The 21,875-nt window shown below is 40.2% G+C and overlaps 1 protein-coding gene across 4 annotated transcripts in view; it reads right to left on the reverse strand.

Moving 5' to 3' along the window:
- ESRRG (estrogen-related receptor gamma) overlaps positions 1-21,875 on the reverse strand; it is a 535,542-nt gene that overhangs the window by 512,802 nt on the left and 865 nt on the right. For 2 of the 4 annotated variants that reach the window (XM_004685433.2, XM_012726908.1), the window contains exon 1: positions 21,714-21,779. The exons of 1 other annotated variant lie outside the window; for it this stretch is intronic. The gene's annotated coding sequence lies outside the window, so the exon portion shown is untranslated. Of the gene's footprint in view, positions 1-21,713; positions 21,780-21,875 lie in introns of those variants that run through there. One more of the 4 variants, XM_012726910.1, reaches the window with a different exon arrangement.

Here is a 21,875-nt window from a genome sequence, read left to right on the forward strand (position 1 = left end):
AGTAACTTTCTTGAGATGCCAGGATGTCTGTGTGACTGTATAGCAATGGTGTTGCCTCAGGAAGCCAAAGCTCTGGGCCCATTACATTTTGCACTTTGCACATTTACATAATTTAATCTTCACTAAATATACATGTTATTATATATAGTACATATCTACACATAATATAATATAAATAATACATATTTATACCTACAATTTGGTTCATTTTACAATCAAGGCCAATGAACCATGTTAAATTATTTTACCAAGATCACAATGCAAAACCAGGCAGAGAGCCCAGAGCTGCCCCTACCAAATGGAACAAACCACAGACTGCCATGGGGAGACGTCTCAAAGGAGCTACAGTTCCTCCTAATGTGGGCTCAGTTCACCTGTACTTTGGGCCTTTTCTTCACTGAAGGCAAGCATGAGTGAGGTCAGGAGCTCAAAAAATGTCTAAAACTAAAATATACAAACTATCAGAAGTTCTTTAAAGCAAAGCATTTCTCATAGATAGCATCAGAAGTTGATGAAGTCATGGACTTTCTGAATGACATGAAGCTAGGATGAGATGCCAGGATGTCTGTGTGACCGTATAGTAGTGGTGTTGCCTCTTTGTGCATAGGCACAAAGACTCCTGCTCTGAGTTAAGGAATGAAGGCTACCCCTTGAAACAGCAGGGGACAAAGAACACCAGCGTTATGTCTCTTTCTGTCCCCCTGTCTATCTCCCATCTTATCGCCAATTAAGCTAGTCTCTGTCCAGACTCCTAAACTTGAATATATCCTTACTGAATTCTATTTTGGGTTTTTAAAGAAGGTAGAGAAACAAATAGAAGAGAGCAAAAAGTTACAGCAAATAGGAGCTAGAAGACTGCCCTACCAACTCCAGCACTAGGATTATAGACTCTACAGTCTGACGGGAAGGACTTTTATAGTAAGAAAAAGGCAGAGGTGTTTCAACTGCTACCAGAAAGATATATAGCCTAGGATATCCATTAGTGCCCCATAAATTCTGCTGCTCGGAATGCTGATATATTTCTAGTGATTTGTGATGTTTTTCTTTCCGGTTTTTGATGGCAACTGAGGTTTAATGCAATAGACCAGTTTGTTGAAGGTAAGCTATGTAGCCAGGACTATCTTAATTCCCTGGACTCAAAATCCTCAGTAGGTGTGAAAGCAGCAAGTCTAGCTCACTTTCCAATTCCCACAGAGGTCTCCACAGGGAATATGCCTTTCGATGTGGCATTTCCAGGGAAAATTCCATTGTTAAATGTGTTCTTAGAGAATCTCCCATGAGGCTTGCTTGAGAAATTTTATCTATTTTTCATTCAAACATGAGGTTTTAGTGGATCAAATCTACCCCAATAATGAAAAGTCTAAAGAAGACCCTCACATCCCCTCTGCAAACCCAGGAATGGAGACAAAAGATAGCCAGACAGCTAGAAGGGAAGGGGGGAGGGGTGGCTGGGGGGTAGTTGACCTTTTCATCTTTTCAAGGCTGAGCTGCAGTGGGTACTTAGCCTGTTACTGACATGCCCTGAAAGGCCAGTTCAGTCCAGGATGGCTATTGCGAAGAAAAGGCAGATGGACATGGGACCAGACACATAACTTCCAAACAGAGATATAAAGCCTTGTTCTACATTTGCCTCTTGAACCACAGAGGAACCTGCTTTGTGATGGTAATCTGGTCACCCAGAGAAGTGTTCTGACAATTAGTCACCACAGACAGTGCCTTGGGCCATCAGGAGCAGGCAGAAGAATAAAGCTTGCCTCCTGCCATTGTTGGCAATGCTGCCATTGTTGACACTCCTGCCAGGAGCACACCTTATTCCTACAGACTCAAATTTGAAGTATCTGAGGTTTGTAGCGTAGGGTCATGATAGTTCCTTCTCACCCTAGAGTTAGCTTGAGGATTAAGGGAATTAGTATATGCGCAGATAATTCTGGACAATGTCTGTTGCACAGGAAGCTCAACTTAAGTCATCGTTATATCAGTGTGGATGAGATGGCAGTTGCCCTATAGTGATCAACTATTCATAACACACACATGACTTTCCAATTATGTTTTTAAAGCATCACTGTGCCTTGTTTGTATTTCTTGTCTTAAATACTATATCCATAAGGACACGTCTAATCATATAATCGGCCATTAAAAAAAAATCTGAACATATTGAAGCTATCTGCCTCCCTCTTTCTCACTTTTTAATCTGTGGCTGTGTTTCCAGCAAGCTTCCCAATCTCAACACTGTCAACACTTTGGGCAGGGTAGTTTGTGGTGGTGCAGGAGATTCCCCATGTAATGCAAGGTGCTTAGATGTTTCCTGCAGATGTCAATGGCACACTTGTCCCAGTCTTAATAATTAAAAATTCCTTCAAACACTTTCAGGGGTCTTTTAGGGAACAAACAGCCCCCTTTTGAGAACTAGTGATCTAGAGTGATCTTGAAACAGACAAGTAGACCACCAGTTCTCATAAATAAGCTGGTGTGTCCCTGCTGAGGGTTGCACGTATGTGACAAATAGCATCCAACCAGCAGTAAGGTAAGACACAGGAACTTATAGGGGCAGTGAGAGGCTTAGCACTACCAAGCTATGGTGAGCAAAACAGTCCAAACTTCTTCACATACGCAAACTCAACATTTAATTTTCTGCAAGATTACCCACAATAATTACAAAGTTTCCATAATACAGCCTTAAAATCTTGGAACTATGAGATCCATAAGAATTGATCTTTTCATCTTTTTTACCTTTGCTGTATATTACGTCTGTGCAACATAGCAAAGGAATATAAGCAAACTTTTCTTCTAATTTTTAGAAGTATTAAAACTTTACTAAAATGATGTTATTAAGTAGCTCAGTGGCGAGAAACCTAGACAATACTAAGACAGACCAAAAATTCATCTTGCTTTTAATCATGCATCCTTGAATTGAACATATTTGATGTCCACATGATGACTAACAGTTTGATATTCTCAAAGTAATGTGGAAATATTAGCTGGTAGCTGCCACTGGTTAATGATGGTTTGAGGGCAAAGAGCTGACATTACATGGCACTGATTTGTTTTCTCTGCCGGTCACATGCAGTCCTTCTGAAGCATTAGCTATAGCTTGAATGGACAGCCTACCCGGAATCACTGGTCAAATGCTGACTAATGCCAGATCAACTAGAAGATTTCAAAGCCATTATCAAATACATTATTTCTCTGTCATAGTCTTATGTCTTGGAGTTAAGACAAGCCAAGAAATGCACCCTATAGCCCAGAGCTGTATTAGGATCTAATATCAGTTACCTGATGTTAATAAAATAGAGTTCATGTAAGGGAGAACACGCATTCATATCACCTTCTAAAGTCCACATGACGTATAAAATATTCCAAAGGGAAAAAAAAATGACACTCCTACTTTAACTAAGTATCTGGACAACAAGGTTATTTCCTAGAGGTATACAGTGTTGTGCTGAAGGAAGGTTGCACTGGCAACTCACACCCTGAGCCTCAGTTACTTGTCGCTTCACTTTTAAGATGTCATTGACAATGACAACAATTCTACTACATGTAAAGTGGGTGGGGCTACAAAAAAACAAGGGAACTATATGTGCATGTTCAAGGTCATTTACCTTTTGCATAAAGCTGCCTCAATTCTGTCTTCCTAGAAGCAGAGATTATGTTTCCATGCTATTGCCTGACCTCAGGAGAAGAGGGAAGCCTGAGGACTGTGTGAGAGAGGTGATGTGTACCCTCTGGAGCTTCTGAGGGGCACTTCCCTCTCCTTGGCCCCCTTTCCTTCACTTTTCAGTTGAGGACAAAATCAGAACTTTTGCACTACCCACTATGGATAACAACACATACAACACAAAAAAGATGGTATTGTAAGTCATTCCTTGAACATTCTCAGATGTGTTTCTTACCTTCTTTTCTTCACACTTGATCTTTAATCCCATTCTGCACTGATCCTCATTATAGAATCTCTAAATGGAAGAATCATAGCAGATGTAGAAGTCAAAAGACTCAATTTCTAGTCCCTACCTCTTTTCTGAAAAAGTTGTATGACTCTGAGCAAACCATTTCATCTTGCTTAGCTCACTCAGTTGTAGAAAGGAGAGGATCATTTGTGATCTCATAAACTTTCATGACATACTCATCTTGTATTATTCAAAGAAAAACTTACATGTAGAAACACAGTCAAAGGGAGTCACTGCATGACATTTCAATAAGAAAACACTTATCTATCAACAAGCAAGGTGATCCTCAAGCAGCTCTCTTTAAAGCTGGTCACATCATTCCATGCAAAAGGGTGCAGGCATCACTTATCCCCTTCCAGTCCCTCCTCGCTACCTCCATCTTTTAAACACTGAAAAGGGAAATGTGCGCAGCTATCATTTTACTCCCCCAAGAAGGTCCTGTCTAGTTAGCTAACATCAAATATGTGACTTTAACTAATTTAAGAAGGTGGCTGACCTTGGGATCAGTCATGGGAAAGACAAGGACTTCCATTTTCCTTTCACTCTGTCATGGACCACATCTTGATCCTCACATCCTCACGGTTTTTGTTTTGTTTTGTTTTGTTTTCCATGCCTTCCAAAATCTTCCAAAACAAACACAAAGGCAGAAAATAACCTCTCAAAAGGAAACCCCATCAAAGCTCCGAACAGTGCCAGTCAACCTCTCTGGGGAGCAACAGAAAACTATCTGGAGACCGTGGAGGCTAAAATACAAGAAGGCATAGGTCCTTTCAGGATCCTACCTATATTATTCAAGCCATAGTGCACTCATCATCCTGAGAAGAACAAGTGGTGGTTATAGACTCGAAGGCAGTAGTAGGACCTGCTTTTTCTATTTCCATTTCCCAGAAAGGTTCTCATCAGGCACACAGCTGCACACATTTGCCCCTACTTCACTGATGTTGATGAAGTGATAGCCAAACTAACCAGAGGAGAATCAGAGAAAAGTCTTTTCTGGACAGTCAAAAGTGGCTTTCATAGCTGTGATCTTTGGAAGATAAATTAATCTCTGCAAAACTCAGTTTCTTCATCTCTAAAACTAAGAAGAAAACATGACTTATTTAGTTCATGAGATTTTTTCTGAAAAATTAACTCAGTAAGAGAAGTAAAAACTACCTATAACTAGAAAACAAAAAAAAAAGTCTACCACATGTAAGATAAATCTAACTTATGCCTACAGCTGAAAAGCCCAACAGGATTTTCTAAAATCACTGTCATTAATACCTGAAAAAAACAAAAAGAAGATGGCTCTAACATGACTTGCCCCTTGTCAACATGCCTTAGTTTTTTTTTTTATACAATCTGTATCTTTGCATGAAAATCTGTCTCAAAAAGGTAGCATTATGCAGTAGTAAATAATGTATTCAAACATAAAATGCAATAGTGTAAATCACAAATCCATTACTCTTAGTTGTGCTGCCTTGGACAAAATAATATCTATTATAATGATGATGACCCTACATCTATCTATGCCTCCAAAAATTTTGTGTTAAGTGAGAGAGTGAGAGGGATCTACTCACACTTTTCTTACTTTCTCTCTTTCTCCCTTTTCTCTCACTCTCCACTTTTCTCATATTTTCTTTTTTCTCCTTCTTTGCTTCTTTCTCCAATCCTCTTCTACCTGTCTCATTATTTTTTGTTCATAGCTAGAATTAATTTATATTTCTAGATTTTCTGATTACCAAAGAACTAAATGAAGTTGGCTTTTATTGTGAGGATCTTCCCAGTATCTGGTTTGAGTCTGTTAAATCTCCAAGAATCAATCCATTCTAAGATTCTTTCATGAGTTCCCTCTCATTCTGGAAAATATACCACCCCCACCACCTTTGCAGTTGTCTCCTGTATAACAAGGCAGTATAGGCCACATATGTCAGAAAGATGATAAATGTGAGACTTGCTTCTGTCATTCATTAGCTGGGAAAGTTCTATCAATGGTTGGAGACTCCAATTTCTCATTTATAAGACAGAAGTAAGAAAGGTATCTCCTAAGGTAATGGGAGAATTAAGTCAATGAAGACACCGCATAAAACTTATGGCATAAAGCCTGCTTATGGTAAGTACATAATAAAAAAAAAAAGTATTTATTATGTTAAACTAAAAATCAGTTTTAAGCCTTCATGCTTCATGGCTCACATTAATAATGGCAATTTGGGGAGCAAAATCTCATGACAGAACAGTTTCATGAACCACCTTGAAGACAGAAACCTGCACAAATTGCTAACACTTACCAAGTACTATGTGTCAGACACTTTTCTTAGTTTTTTATATGTGTTCACTCATTGAACCCTCAGCCATTGTAGTTACATGGGTACCATGAATTTTCTCATTAAATACAAGGAAACAGAGCCTTCGAAGAGTGCTTCAGTTATTTCCCTAGGTTGTCACAATCAGGCAATGGCTGACCCAAATTTCAGACCTATACCGTCTAGCACCACTGCTGGGATATAATGCAGCTTCTTCTAGACCAAATGGCATGTTGCCAGTAGTTTGTTACACTAAGAAAGTAAACTGAAGTATGCTACTTTGCTTTTAATTTGCGTAAGTGTAGTTGTAATGAAAATGGCTCTTGCTCCCCAACATTCTAATTTTCTCTCTAATGGAGAGAAATGAAATGTCCAGGTCTAATTTCTATACTCTAGGATCTCCCCAGAAAGAAAATGAAGATTGCCATTGTCCCTCAATCTCATCACAGGCATTTTATCTGCCCTCAGAAGAAGAGATAATGAGAACTGCCCACTAAGGATATGGATGGACTAGACCATGAGAGAAGGAGGGCTAAAGAGGTTGGCTGGGAAGTGTGAGAAAGTCATCCACCTTGCAGCTGTCCCTGCTTGAACAAGACCATGGATAAACCAGAGTCCCTCTCCAGAGATCTCTGCTGGCACCTTGTCTACATTCTTTTCTGGAAAAAAAAAATCATATTCTTGTGAAGAATGTGTTGCCTTCTACAGGCAACTGCCAAAACTCCAACTGTAGGCAAATCCATCTGACAAAATCCCTTAACTGCTTTGATTCAGTTCTTAAAGGAGATTAGTTGTTGGGAGGTCATAGAAAAGCCATCCACAGCACAGTGCAGCATGGGGCTTTCAAAGCTTTCTGTACTAAGGGGATCTCCAGGCTGCAGACCCCTTCCCTCCATACTGTCTAACCAATGGATCAACAAATAGTTACTGGGCAAGGCTTCCCTGGGGTCTGCAGGTCACTTCAGATGTGCCTCTTCAGTTCAATAGCATGAGAAAGGAAAATGGATTTTTCTGACTTCTCCTAAAGTTTCCATTTCCAAAACCAGGGCTAGTATAAAAAGACCACAGGTCTCCTGTCCCTTTTTGTTCTCTTCCCTGAACTCTTCTGGTTCATGAAGAAAACAAATAAGCTATGTGTCTGAGTCAGCAAGTAAGAGTTAGAAGAAAAGAAGGCATGGAGGGAGGGAGGGAAGAAGGAGAAAGAAGAGGTAGGGAGGAGAGAGAGAAAAACAATGAAAAGGAAGGAGGGAGTTAAGGAAAGGGGATGAAAACAGGAGGAGAGGGCCCTCCCTGTGATGCAACAGGTTGGGACACAGCACTGTAAGCTAGCTGCAGTCTCTTCACTGTGAGTTTGATCCCCTGCCACGGAGGTGATCCACATGGTGCAGCAGACCTCTCCTGTCTCTCCCATTGCTCCCCCTCAGCAGTGTACTTTGTCCATCTGCCTGTTCTGCTCCCCATGCTGTCTCTAGTGAATCCTCTCACCACCCCTGCATACATAAATAAATCTATAAAAAATATATAGCTTTAAAGAGAAAGAAAAAAAGAAGAGGAAGGAAAGAATATAGAGTAATGATGAGAAGAGAAAAGAGGACGGAAGGAGAAAGGAATACAGGAAGGAAAAATTAGATATCTAGATTTCAAAAAGGTCAAAGGACAAGTAAACACATAAACCACCCCTTCAGGAAATGCCTCTGGTGCCACATAATCTACATGTTTACAATCTGGTCGATTATTATTGTTCTTTAGTATATGTGTTTAGCTTTGAGAACAACTAGTGACCACTACATTTAAGTTTCTACGACTAATGTGAGTGTGAGTATTATACTTTTAAGTGTCTTTCTCCTCTCAATTATAGTTATAGGATCATTGATAGAGCACATATTGCCTCAATACCCATAGCACCAGAAATCTTAAGTACCATGATTTTTAATCACTATTCCTAATTTGTAGGAAAATAAAATTTAAATAATAGTGAGGACTACTTTTGGCTCTTATGCTATATAAGACAGTATGTTACATTATGCTACAAACTGTATCAGCATCTTACTGGTAACAACTAGTCCCTGCACTTACAACTATCCCTAGACCATGACCAGCCTGTGATGTGACTGTACTTCCCTGACACAATACTGAGGGCAGGAGTCCACTTACCCATATGCTTCCTCCTCAGAAATTATAATGAAACTAAGTGCATTGAGCACTTATTGTGTGCCACGGTGGGGGAGCGGTAAAATGCTGTCTATGAATTGTCTCGCTTTCAGTTGCCTGTTGGGGTGCATTAATAGCGTCAATCTTCAAAGTAGGCTATGAAAAGTCAGAGAGGTGGAGTTACAGTGGCTCAAATTTAAACACAGTGAAGACACCAACCAGTGAGACTCAAAAATCATGTTTCTAACCACACAGGGACTGTCACTTTGTTCTGTACTTAAACCTGGAAAATCAAAGACAAGAAAGAAAAAACCGTGTGTTTTTATTATAATGTACCCAAAAACTTGCTTGGGTATCCTTCTTCCCCCTAACCTGAACTAAAGATGCTACTTTCATTATATTTTGGTAAGTTAGCATGAGAACAGCAAGCCAACCAAGCGACCACATCGACCGATGATATCTTGAAGAATTCTTCAGTCTTCATGCAGTAAGGCACTCTAACACTTTAAGATTTTAATAATAATAATAAATGACTGTGAAACAAAAGTAGTTCATGAACACTGACAGGTCTAAATGAAGAGATTGCTAAATAAAATTAATGAGTTATCAAAGTGCTCGTGTTCCCTTAGGGAGCCCCCACTGAGCTTCTACATTACAACCTCATGGGCTGATGGGGTTCCACTGGAGGGGAGATAGTACTAACAAATAAACACCTGAAATTCTACTGCTCACTGACATCTACATATGTGCAATTATGCATCCACTCAAAAGTATTTGTATGTTAAACAGAAGTAAGAGATAAATACATCACTACCCATCCTTCAGAGATGAAGCAGTTAATTATACCATCCACATCTAAGCAGTGACTCAAGAGGCCAGCTCAGGTCTGCTTGACCTTGAGACACAACACACCTAGAGACCATTCTGTGCTTACACCTCCCATGGTGGCTGTCTGAGATGGTGACCCTGAACCCCTTCATCTCTGCACACACAGTGGGTATCCACTAAGCCCACCCCCCAAATCTGACTCCAAACTGCCCTCTTTCTTTCCAGTGTTGAACATCAGAATTACTTCCTTCATTCCCTTTTACTAAACCTAGCTGGTATCTGTCCACCAAACAAACCCTGAAGCTAAACACTTCACACAAGTAAGACTAGCTAGTGTCTCTTGGTTGAGGACGCATGCATGCATACCACACACAGAAGCCATTTGAACCAGAGAAAGGTGAACTGCCTGGTCACATGAGGCCCTGTGGCCCTCAGCAAAGATCTGTGGGGACATAGACTTGGAGGTAAGGTAGGGCAACCAATATTTAGATGTAACTGAGGCATCCTACAGAAGTTACTTCTGAAGCAAGTAACAGTTTTCAGAAAACCCAAAGTGGTGAAAGTATCCAGAGATTTAGGGTGAGCAGAAATGATTGTGTAATGTAAAAGCCAAAGGACAAAGAGACCCTTCCTCTTTCATCAAAGCTTGAGGACTTCCAGTCCACAGTTAGTATAGCCTTCCATGCAGGAAGCCCTGGGAGACACACATTTCCTTTTAGTTTTTAAAATAAAGGTACTCACCAGCGACAATCCACACGTCACCACACTTTGCCCAGAATGACATTGGTCACCCTGGTCCATGGAAGCAGAAAGTAAGGCCTGCCAAATTCATGGGGGATCCTACTGGGGTTGTCTGGAAATAGGTGAGGAAGGGGTGGGGTAGAAAACAATGACTTTCCCTTTAAAACTGAACCGAAGCTGATACCACATCACATGACCTTTTACCGTAATTTCTATTAAAATCATTTCATGTCTGGTTGCCTCTGCTCTCCTGGCTCATTTGTATTGTTTACAACAAGTCATTGCACTGGCAGTTAGTGGTGGCTGAATCCATGGTTACCCGTTTTTACATTCACTAGTTAAAAGGAATGCAGCTCGGCTGTGGGTTTCAGGGAGCAAGCTCTTAAGAAACCACAATCCAGCTATCAATCAGACTAATCTGAGAGAAATTAATCTGATAAACATAAGTATTGGTGCATATTAAAAATTGATAGGCAGGGGGCACAAGCTTTTTATTGGGAGTCATAGAAGTGGGCAAACTGAGGTTTGACTTAGAGACTAAGAGTCTTTAGTCTGTGGTCTCCATCTGAGAACACTTCATGTTGTGCATGTAAAAAGCTTTCAAGGGTAAGGCAGGCAACCACCCTTTAAAACAAATCCACCCCCCCAAACATTTTGTGAGCGTTTATTCTCCCCTGAACATTTGTGGGTTCCAGAGAGTGGCTACATACAGGTTTAACCAGACTGCAATCCCAGCAAAGTAACTTAAACAGATACATACAAGCCGGTAAAACACCAGATAGACAGCACTAGGTAGGATTCAATTAAGACAAAACCTCAGTGGAATGCTCTTTAAGAGTCAATTAAAACTGCAAACTAATATGTTTTATTGAGAGCAAGAACAGTACGCATTCATTCCATTGTCCATGAATTTACATGGTTCATTCTTTAAAAACATTCCCCCAAAGCAAACTTGTTTCTCAAGATGGACAATGACCAACAATTATAATTCCTAATACAAATTCAGAAGTTTTCTAGTTTAATGCCCACAATGAAGGTCCCAAGAGTCACATCTAAATGCTAAATGAGAACAGCAAATAGTTAAAGCTAACATATTACAACACCATCTACTGCAAAGTCACTGTATCAGAAGCTAGAATTGATTTGTTTCCTCAGAACGAATTGAAAATGAATGTAACACAACGTCGGAAAAATCCCTCCTGCCCTGCTAATCCGATATCGTACATGGTTGATTGCAGCTCTGCCCTGGACGAGTGCTGCCTAAATCATACATACTTACACGTTCTGGGTTCTTCCAAGAGTTTGGTGCAGTTTCAAGGACAAACGTCTTAAGGAAGCCTCTACACTGTGCGGCAGGGAGCTAGCTTGCTCCAGTCTGATGACAAGAGCACCGTGCTAAGTCTTACAAGAAAGAAGAAGGGAACTTCCTGCGTGCAGAGATCTTGGAAAGTCTTGGGGTGAGAAAGGCTGTTCTCAACGTGCTGCTTGACTTGCTCCCTGGTTGTGTGTACACAGTAGCAGCTGATCTGTGTTTGCAGCCCTGCAGAAAAGAACCTTTACTGAAAACCAATGGTATCACATTTCAGCGGAGCTGGTGCCAAGTGCTGGAGAGCAGAGCAACCTTTGACAACTTCACACAATCCAACCCGGCAGACTCACCACAGGTCAGGGAGGAGTGTGGAAAGCCTCTCTCCACCAAGTCTGGGTCCCAACTTGGGGTGTTAGCTCAGTGCCCTTAAAACCAAACACCCCCATGGCTGGCCTCTGACAACAACACAGAGCTTTTCCCTGGACTCAGCCTAACAGCATCTCTCTCTCTCTCTGGCTCTCTCTGCTATCCTGACCTACCATGTACTTTATTTACACCAAATGTTTAAAAGTGAATCCGTTTTAATTATGCATTTCCCTCTGCTGTGCACCTTCAACTTCACAGGGTGTTACTAATCCCGTGTTGACTCCACTCCTCCATGTTCCTCACAAATAAATAAACATAGGGGAGAATTATTAATATAGGATGGGAGAGTAGGATAGCTCTTTGGGGATTCTACTTCTCCAGTCAGAAGCTGGAGTTTAAAAATAACTGATGCGTTGGGAACCATTTTATTATAGCTTATTTTAAGTGGGGGTGCCTTCAACAGCCCATTCAGCCGAACAAACCCATGATAGTGAGGGTCTCTGGATGATAAAAGTGAGCAAGCGATAGGAAATGGGATAGGCTGCTCCACAATGGAAACCCCTTGTCACCACTCTGAATATGGAGGGGATGGCAAGTCTAGACCTTGCCCAGACTATGAGAGGGGGTGCTGGTCATTACACATTGTGACAAACAATCCGTTAACTGCTTCATTATCTGTGTGTCTCTCACGGGCCTTCTGCTCCCTTCTGCCCTGATGACAAGTCTAGGTTATGGTATATTATATGGTATTTTCTCACTATTGTTCATTTAACTTCAAAGGGCAGGAATCAGAAGTGACAGTTTAACAAAAGGCCATGCTAGACGTGTCAGGCAGCACAGGAGAGGTTCTCCTCCTTATCTGAAAGCCTCCCAAGAGCTGCCTGAGCAACCAGGGAGTTGTCCAAGGCCCTTGCTTTTTCATTTTGGCTACAAAATAATGCTAACTGCCTTGCATTTGAAAGTCCGCCTAGTGTGATGAAGAAGTCTGGGCTCGGGTACATGATGGATTGATCTTGCTGTCCTAACCCACTACCTTCTACCTCCATGAAGCTGGGAGCTGCTTAAAATCTCTGAACTTCTGTGTCCTCATCTGTGAAATGGAGACGATCTATACTACCAAGGAGATGATTGTGAAGATAATGAATATAATTAGCATTAATTAATATTGTGAAGATAATAACATTAGGAAGATTTAAAGGACAACTTCTATCAAGAATTTACCAGAAGAAAGCCTGGCATGCATGCATTATACATATACCAGACTTCATGGAGCCGGAACAGGGTGCAAGCTCACCTGAGCGTCAGGGCCCCCACTCTCAAGTACAGTGCTACAATGCTACCTCTCTCCTTCCTGTAATTTTTGGGATCTCTATCCTAAGCACAGGCTCTTTTAAACACTTAATATCATTAGACTACCCTAAAAATTCCATGAGGTACATGGAGTTAGGCTCCATTTAAGAATGGGAAATATAACATATGCAGAGGTAAAAGTGACACATCCAGTAAGCAAATGGCCTCCAACACATCAACTCAAGTTTCAATTTCATCATTACTTTTTAGAGCGGACATACAAATTCTCCATGTAGCATTCACTTTTATTTTTAATATATATTTATTTTTTAAAAAGATTTATTTACTTATGCATACAGAACTGGGGTACAAACCAGAAGTGCAGGGGCAGTAAGAGGATTCCCCTGTGGCAAGAGACAGAGTGGGGAGCAGAACAGGCAGATCAAGGAAGTTCACTGCTGCGGGGAGCAGGGGGTGGGTCAAGAGAGGTCTGCCAGCCATGTGGAGCACCTCCAGAACAGGATTGAACTGTGCTACGTCCTAACCAGTTGTGCCACCAGAGAGGGCCCAGCATTTACTCTTAGCAAGGTTCTGGACTGTGCATGTGAGACGTTGAGATCACACTGCTCTCTCTATAGAAATACACATATAGATACATAATACTTCCCCAAAGAAAGTTTAAGTCCCTCAACAAGAGAAGCTGTATCTCAAAATTATTTTGTATAATCTAGCAGAGCTAGTGTAATGCTAAACATATTACCTGTATAATTAATTTTCCCAAATTTAAAAGAAACTCAAGCTGGGTAAATTTCATGACCTATAACTAACCCCATGGGAAGCAAGAACTCTTCAACAAATAACAGTTTGGAGGTTATTTGTTGTCAGGTTATAAATATACATATATATAGTGCCCTGTTATCTATGTCCTCAACTACTTTGAAATAATTAAATACATGTCAAAGTTTTTAACATTAATTTATAACTACCCCAAATTTCCTTCAATTGTTTAGATGCTGTACTTCAAGCCCTAATGGATTTTAGGAAGAGTGATTATATATTGACTTTTCAATTCACACTTGACTCCAAGACATCTTGATATCTAGGTTCAGTTGAGTTTTGGTTTCACAAATCAGAGAATGTGGAACAACACTGATCATCATCAGAGTGGAGTAAAGAACAATCTTCGCTAGAATCCAACATATTTGTTAATACTTAAAAATATAATTGTATATAAAAACAGCCCAAATTTCTTAAATAATTTTTGACTTCATTTCATACTTTGAAATGCAGTCCCTTGCTGACAGAAAAATTGGCTGGACATTTACTAGTGAATCACACATAACAAAATTAAAATATTCTTGAAAGTGATCTGCATGGTGTCTAGAACTTGGAGTTCAATTGATGTATTGCATTCATTAGTTCTCTTAGACTCTGGGACTTTTTTAAAATGGGGTTTACATCATATTTTATAACTTTACTGCCAAAGAAAGAGAGTTTTCAGCCTTAACAAAAACCCAGAGAAATTTGGATTAGTATCAATGTCATGGCAAAAGTGCAAGTTTTGAGACAAAGAAGACAATTATTGAATACATTGTTTGTGTTTCAAAGTCATGCACTTGTTTATTTAGACAGGCTGTGGCCATCTGTAGGGGACAGTAAATATGCTCCTCACATACTAGCAGTGTATAAGCTAAAACGATCAGGCTGGCTGGCATCTTCCACATTCCACTGGCCAGCTGCATACTATTTCCTACTTACTCCTTATATAAAGTAACATGTAAAGTACCTGCCTCACTTCTTGGACCACAGTGGACAAGAAACATGCCTCTCAAAGACAATTATTCTACCAAGGAGCTAAACAAATTGACCCACGGCGTGTGAGATCTGGTTAGCCCAGAGAACTGGTTGATGATATTCTTTACCACTAACACTGACTAGTGTCACTCAATCTCACAACTAAATTGGAAGCAGAGAGAGACTTCATGATTCACCTTTTTTTTAATGTATTTATTTACGTATACAGAGCTGGGGTACAGGCAGAGGTGCAAGAAGGTGAGAGGATTCACCAGAGACAAAGTGGGGAGCAGAACAGGCAGATGACAAAGTACACTGCTGAGGGGAGCAGCGGGCAGGTCAAGAGAGATCTGCCACGCCATGTGGATCACCTCTGCGGCGGGGATTGAACCTAGCTGAAGTGGCTTTAGCTTCTTAGTGTTGTGCTTTAACCCACTGCACCACCAGGGATGTCCCTAATTCATCTTTTTACCAATAAAAAAGTTTAGAAAATTTAACCTTTTATTAAGTCCCTACAAGCAGTAAGTGGCCCAGTAAAAATTCAAAGTGAACACTCTAATTCCAAAATTCTTCCACACAATCTACCAAACTTTTCCTTCAAGAACAATGTGCACACATTACTTCCCCTCTTTTCTCCTTTTGGTTTCATATCCCACAGCTCAGTTATAGAATGAGCACACATGTACACAAGCAACCATGCCTCTCTGTTCTACCTTCATTTACCTTTCATCTTTTCTTCTTTCACATCTTGACCAATTATTTCAAAAAATAATTTTCTCTCCATTTTCCTTATTTTGGCTTATCGATGACTTTGTCTGTCAACGTTTTATCACAGATGATAAACTTGGTAGTTTTGTTAATGTTTCATTATTATAAGGGGGGAAAAATAGCAGCCAGTCTCTAAAATTCCTAAAAGTCCCTAAATATCCCTTTCAGTTACCCTGCCATTGTTTCCATTTGTCTTTTAAACTTCCAGGAATATATGTGCATTCTCTTAAACATCAACCCTCCAGAGTCTAGCTAAATGATAAATTATCTCTCAGTTTTATTGCCTTTATGGTAAGTTTATCACTTGTATCATAATAGAACTGTTTTTCACATTTCTTTCACCACTGATATAGAATATTTCACTCCAATAAGTAGCACAGACTTTTATGGCCTCACCTAGGAAAGTAATCAGCATTTAAGGTTGTATTGTGTGAAAAAAATTGAATATAGAATAATTTATGTACAAATAGAAAGAAAATTAATACAAACTAAGTGACTAAATTTCATGAGGCTTTCATTTCAAACCACTGAACCCAAATTCATTGGCTACATACTAATAGTTCAAGTTATAGAACTTAAGTATACTTAGTTTAGACTAGACATAAACAGAAGTACAATTAATTCTTTACTTCCTCATTCACCAATCACTTAATTTAGAATCACAGGGGGAAAGTAAGATCAAGACCACCTAGTCAAATTCCTTCATTTTAGGAATAAAGAAACAAAGAAAGATTTGCTGTTCTCTGATGAAGCAAGTAGTCAGATCTGCCATAAACTCAGCTTAGGACTACGCTGACTGATCCTTAGCTGAAGATTAATGTCATCAGTACATACATTAGCTAAAAAAAGATCAAATTTCTAACTCTGAAGAAGACTGCTATAAAACATCACCAGACATTATGTCCCATTTCTGCAGCCTTTGGAAAATAAATGTTTACAGTAAGTAGAAGATGAATTTCCAATAACTGAATTAAACTGTTCACCTAAATAGCCAACTTCAGTTTTTCTCTCCACACATAGTAACTTGTGTTTACTATAGCTCTATTGCCACCATGTCTAAGAAGAGTTATAACTCACTAACAATTCCCCTGATTTATATTTGAAAACATACAGGGCATGAAATGATTTCTGCAACCTTACATTTTCTGCAAGAACACTTTGAGACAGAAGACATAGTCCAAAAATCATGCTGGACTTTTTGTCGGTGTTTCCTTTTTAATAGAAATGTATGATAAGCAATTACACATGCTCCACAAAAAAAAAAGTCATTAGATTTTTTCTCATTAATAGAGGAAAAAGAAAAACAGAAGGAAGAAGAAGAAGATGATGAGGCAGAGGAGAAAACTCTGCTAAAAAGAATCTTCTGATAAAAGAATCTTCTGGAGTAATAAAATGCAATGATTCTTCCAAGAAACAATGTATGGATAATATATACTTATAGATTGTAAAACACCATACAAATGTTAGTTATCCTTGTTAGTATTTAACATACACAAAATTTGCTATGTAATCTATAATTGTGCTAATAAAACAGATGTTCATGAATATAAATAATATTGGCCATAAAGTCACCCTTTTTAATCTAATATATCTTAGAGTAAGATCAAATTTAAATGGGCCACTCTGGATACCAGGTGATCTGGAAATACTGTTTAACATATAAAATATGTCTATTGAATAGTATTGCATACGTTCTGCAAAGCTTTCATGGAAAGTGAGCATCCTGAATTTAAGTTTTTCAGACAGTAAAAATCACTGCCAGATAGACCTATCTGCCCACTTTAAAAAAATTGCATAAAAGAAGTAAAATAAGCACATTCATTAATTAGCATCATCATTAGAGTCCTATTCAGGCTATTTATTTGATCAGATGTATCATCTGAAAACATACATAAATGTCCAAGGTAAATACAATATATTTCAATCTTCAGTGTCATGCATTTTATCACAGGGGTTCCAAACATGTCTGGGCCTCTTTTATAGTGATGGTGGTCATTCATTGAATAAACTCTCCTTCATAATAAAACTATAAACAGAGTTCTGAATTAAAACGACCAGTGATTCTACTTCACGCCCACAGGCGTTATCAAGCATAATGGTATAAATACACTGCCAAATATCTGTATATGGTATACACATTACAGGGTGCAGGGGAAGTGAGACTTGCAGAGACAAAGGTAAGCAAAGGGACATTCCACAGCTGGAAACCCTCAAGACTAAGCACAAGAGTGGTGTCCAATCTCCAGGAAACAAAGATCTCCCTACCTACATTATCATAACATATCCGGTCAAGCTTCCCACAACAAGCATGTCAGGGCATTTTATTGAAAAATCTGCAAAGATCTTTCCAGTTACCTAAGCCTAAAGATCTAAAACCATAAGGTGGTGTGTCTACATTCTATTTTAAAAGACTGTCTTATTTTCTATAAGCATCCCTTCAAAGAAGGCCCTCCAGGCGCTGGCTCTCCTTTTTAGTCATCACCACCACTGATCCCAATACACAGCTGTAAATTAACTTCAAAATAATCAAAAGAAGTTGGATCCAGAGAAAGAGCCTTAAATTCTCCCATAGCACCCCACCCTACCATCAACTTGGAAATGTGAGGGCACCTAGAGCTTTTTCATAAATGACACCCTCCCCCACCCCTCCATTGAAACTTTGCAGATGACGCTCATCTCAACATTGATTCGCAAAGGCTGTGATCTGACAGCTCTAAAACACTGTTGAAAAAGTGACCAGAGAAATAATTGTGTTTGCCAAGGAGCCCCCAGCACCTTATGTTCAATTTCTAAGGATATTTTAAATGAATAAAAGATCAGAATAATACCAAACTTAGTAATCATTACTTCCCAACGACAGATGCTATTGCTCATGAAGAAATTTTCAGTTGGTTTTCTCCTACCAGTGGTTCAATTGAAAGATTCACCAACAGCTCCCTGGAGAAAAGAGAATATCTGCATTTAAATGGAGATACAGTATTTCCAAATGCACAGGACCTAGAAGGCAGATACTGTTAAGGTTTCTTAGTGGGAATAACTCAAATTGTATCAGGTACATTTCAATGTTGTAGCCATCTCCATTTCATAGGGCTCATTCTGTTTCTATGCCGTTCTTTTTCCTCTGTGCATTCTTTGTAATATTTGTCCTGAGAAGTTAAAATTAAACCCAGTTCCACAGCAAGTCCTCACACTAACAACAAGCAATTACTACTGTACATATCATTTCTGATGTGTGCAGAAAAAGACCATAGAAATGTTAAATAATTGAAAAGTATAATGACTTAATAGAGTAGTAAGCTTAGTTTACAATGCAGCCAATTTAAGGCCATAAAACTACTGTGTAAAAATTTTATCTTGTGGTTGACCATTACATAGCCTATCTATTATTCAGAAGTATCTCAACATTGTTTTTCTTCATTAATGTGGCTTTTGGCACTTCCCTTAAAATTCTGTTCCTGCAGTATTTCCACAATTTTGAAACAAATGCAAAAATCCTGTCTCACACCCTAAATTCTCCTCACTAGGATAATAACATCTTCAATGTGTGATTTGAATCAAGCTCATTGGCTCATAGGTCTGTGTGTAAGGCATGCTTTAACTTTCTCAGATATGCTTTTTTTTTTTTTTTTTTGCATTAACAGAGTCAAGCACAAGACATTAAAAAAAGAAGAACCAAAGCTACTTGTACTGGCACATCTGTAAACAAAAGGCAAAGCTCACAAATAACCCCCTTTCCTGTGGCACACTAATCCAGGGATTTGTCTGCATTAGAAAATGTCATAGGGCATCAGCAAAGTTTTGCCTTGAGTGTTCAGTTAAGGTGCCTAGCATGTCTGTGAAGGAGAAAAAAAAAGACACTTCAGATCAATTTAAAATAAGCCCATTACCTCTGTCAGGCTCTGGCTAAAATTCTAGCTGCACTGAATGTCCCTGTAAACAAGGTTATAGGGAATAGCATTGGAATATGCTTCTCAGCCATCTTCCCTCTGTCCCCAGCCCTTCAGCTGTCTGCATGCTTAGTTATACCTTATCTTCCTGTCCTGCCATTCTCATGCTGATTCAAATTCAGAACTCAAAATGAAAGAGGAAAGATCTCAAAGATCACTTAATATTGAAATACTGTTGCAGTAATAAGAGGTGCTCAGTTGGAGATGGGAACATGGTACTCTCTTGGTAACCTTTTAATTTCTGGAAAAATTGTACAGAATAAATTGAGCAGCACACACCTAGAAAGTTAATTGATGAATCTGCTCTATTTTGTTACAGTGTCACCCATCAGAAAGTTCTTTTCTCCCCTTAAAATCAAAGAAGACCAGGAGTTTTCAGCATATACCAGTCAAGGAGAGAGAAAAGCTTTTGATTCATGACAGAAAACATAAAGGATCTTTGGTCTATATTCAGCACTCCAGTTAAGAGACAATTTTATATGCAATATGATTCCATTCTCAATATGCACTATCTAGGCAATGCAATGTTAAAGAATTATCAGAACTATTTTAGAGAAAATAACAAATACATGCAAAACACTCATAAATATTTGAAAGATCATCTAGGCCTGTTTTCTGATGGGCTTGCTTCTTTGCCTATAGGAAGGAAGCAAAGGCCAAACAATGTCACTTCATGTCTAGCTATGTTTCCTCTGTCCGCCAGCCCATGGCTCAGATTTGAGGACTTTGAATTTCCCTCTCTTTCCCATAGTGACAGAACCATTTCTCAGCTTGGTGAACTCATGTTGATAATATACCCGATGAACTGGACAGGAGAAAGGAAAAAGAACCTGACATCTCTCCCCACCCATTCCCCTGCCTCCCTTCTAGGGCATTTCTTCCTCTCTTCTCTTGCCTGCTGCTTCTGAATTTGGGCATTTTCCAAACACACTCCCGTATTTGGTCTTTGGGCAGTGTGAGAAACAAAGGAGAGTTTCTCTTCAAAACTAGACCAAGTCATTCAGCTGCTCCTAAACACTAGAAAACATGTGCTGGTCTCTTGATCTTGCCTTAAAGTATTAAGCAGGAGTGTTTTGAAAGTAGTGGGAGGCCCTATGTGACCTAGCAGCTTCTCTTAACTCACATGCTGAGAATTTCTTTTTACTCTCTTTTTTTTTTTTTTTTTTTTTAAGAAAGAGCAGCGAGAAGGTGCTATTTTCAACATTGCCCTCTGGTTTACGTTAGCAAAATCATTTGCTTTCAGGATATGCCTTATCGTGCAGCCACTGGTTCTGGTACTACAACACAGAGCAAATGTGCTTCCCCAGCACACACAGACCCATGTGGCAATTCACAACCTCACCCAAGCAAACACAATAAATGAACACATACAGTCATTCCGCAGTACTGAGAGGGTAGGGGGTTGGGTTTGCCAGATTCTGTACTCTTCCAGAATTGCTCCTTAAGATTCTGAAGGGAAGGTGTGTGTGGGGGGGGGGGGGGCAGCTAGGAAAAGACTGCTGAAAAAGAAGGGGGGGGCGCTTTGCCCTCTGCGGCTTTCCCTGAGAACCTCCTGTCACCAGACATGGGGTTTGGGGTGGGGGTCATAGTCCGTCCTGCAGATGCTCTTTTCAGACTTAAGGGGTAGCAGGGGGAGGTGGTCTGAAAGACTTCAATGGTGGTCTGGGTGACCTCCAAGCAACTTCTCAAAGTCCCAGGGGAAGGTGAATGGGTTGGGGAGACAGGAGGGAATAAGGCATAGAGGACAGGAAGAAGGCACCCAGAAGCAGCAGCCACCAGCAGGTTCTCCTAGCCCCTGACAGCAGTCTTCAACTCTGACACCAGCCTCCCCCCCCCCTCAGCCCCTTCGCCAGGGCCCCTTACCTCAACAAACCAGAAGACTATCCCCCACCCCTCCCGGTGCCAGAGCCCTGACTCTGGGCCACTTTACCAGGCACGGAAGTCTCTATCCCGGAAGGGGGAGGGGAAAGGTGTTTCAAGAACAAATCTCATTGACATTAGCATTTCTCCGTGTTAGTCTAGCCGCACACACGCCGACAGTTTTGCAGTCACGGTGAGGCAAGCCAAGAGAGGTGGACAGTACTGAGGGTCGTGTGATGGCCAGAGACATTGTTTTTATTATTATTATTTATTGGGGGGAGAGCTTTTTTTTCCTAAGAGTCTCTAAACAAGTGAAGGGGGAAGGGGGTGGGGGGGGGAGCGCTAGAGCTTTCCCCCAGCACTGCCCATCGCGAATGCCCCAGATGCCAATGTCTGTCTCCAGATGCTGATGATAAGGATTTGGACCAGTTACCTTGGCCGGGTCAGAAGGGCAGCAGGTTAGGCAGGTGAGTCGTCGGGGATTTTAAAGAAGCCGAAGCCGCTTTCTTGGGCTAGGAAAGTCTAGCAAACCCCCAGGCAGGAACCTTGCACAGCTCACACACGCCTCCTTTCCCCGGGCTCCCGCGACCTCGGC

This window comes from Condylura cristata, unplaced genomic scaffold, assembly GCF_000260355.1.
Source record: "Condylura cristata isolate star-nosed mole 26May11 unplaced genomic scaffold, ConCri1.0 scaffold00018, whole genome shotgun sequence".
In the NCBI taxonomy this organism is placed as follows: domain Eukaryota; kingdom Metazoa; phylum Chordata; class Mammalia; order Eulipotyphla; family Talpidae; genus Condylura; species Condylura cristata.